The following is a 1,313-nucleotide window of genomic DNA, read 5'->3' on the forward strand; positions in this document are numbered from 1 at the left end:
CAATACTGTCATTGTCAACACTACTTAGAAGCCATGTTTTCCTTCTTAAGAACACACAGAAGCAAATGTCACGGTCTAACAACCACACCTGTATGTGTCAAACTGGCATTTCCCAACAAACCAAGCTCACATCCTATTTATCTTGGTCTCGTCAGCTGGTAGGCTCATCTTAGTTCCAAGACAATTCATAGCATTGCTGTATGATATGCAAGATGGGCAAACTTTGCTCAAGCTCTATTTAAAGACACCCTAGCTAATAGATACAGTGCTGGGGAAAGCAGCGGTGGAGCTGATGTGTCTCTGAGATGATGAGCTGTGGAAATGGCAGGGGAAGGGGGAGATGTGGTGAACAATTTGGCTGTTCTCTCTTGAGTTATTTTGTAGCCAGAGGTGCATTAGGAGGCATTTTTAGGAAGCTTTTACAACCAGGGAAAGAAAGATTCATTGCCCTCTTACAATGTGAACAAGCATCTACCAGAGCTTGGTTCTGCCTTCTCCTTTCAATCATGTTGGAAGAACAGAGTTGAAAGGCTCTCATGATTTCCAAAACGTTCCTTGAAAGTAAGCCTCTACCCACCCTGCTAAACAGAAAGTCTCCTTCCCAGGTGCAGAGATGCAGTTCACATCCCTAGGAGCACCCTCCCATACCCCCACAGCCCACTTTCTGGACTAGGAGTTCCTCAGTTCACATCCCTAGGAGCACCCCCCATACCCCCACAGCCCACTTTCTGGACTAGGAGTTCCTCAGTTCACATCCCTAGGAGCACCCCCCATACCCCCACAGCCCACTTTCTGGACTAGGAGTTCCTCAGTTCACATCCCTAGGAGCACCCCCCATACCCCCACAGCCCACTTTCTGGACTGGGAGTTCCTCAAGCTCAGCAAAAGGTCACTCACAGCTTGACCCTGTTTACAGTGCCCCCCAACTTTGACCACAACTGCACACAGTGTACATTTGGAAACTGAATAAATGAAGACGCTGCCGTGGTTTGAATATAATTGTCTTCTCTACAGCTCATGCTGAAATTGAATTGCTGTCGGGATTGTTGTACTGGAAACTGTGGCCTCTGATGGACGTTGAAATCAGTAAGAGGGATGAATGATTTCTCTCAGTTCTGGGTTCTAGATTAGTTACTACAAGGACACGTTGCTGCTGGGTGGTGGTGGCACGTGCCTTTAATCCCAGCACTCAAGAGGCAGAGATCTGTCCGTTCAGGGCCAGCCTGCTCTAAGACAGTCAGGGCTGTGTAGAGAGATCCCATCTCCAAGCATAACAATAGCAACAGAAAGAACGACAACAAAAAGAACAGGTT

The sequence above is a fragment of the Micromys minutus genome (assembly GCF_963924665.1).
Source record: "Micromys minutus genome assembly, chromosome: 1".
Lineage (NCBI taxonomy): Eukaryota > Metazoa > Chordata > Mammalia > Rodentia > Muridae > Micromys > Micromys minutus.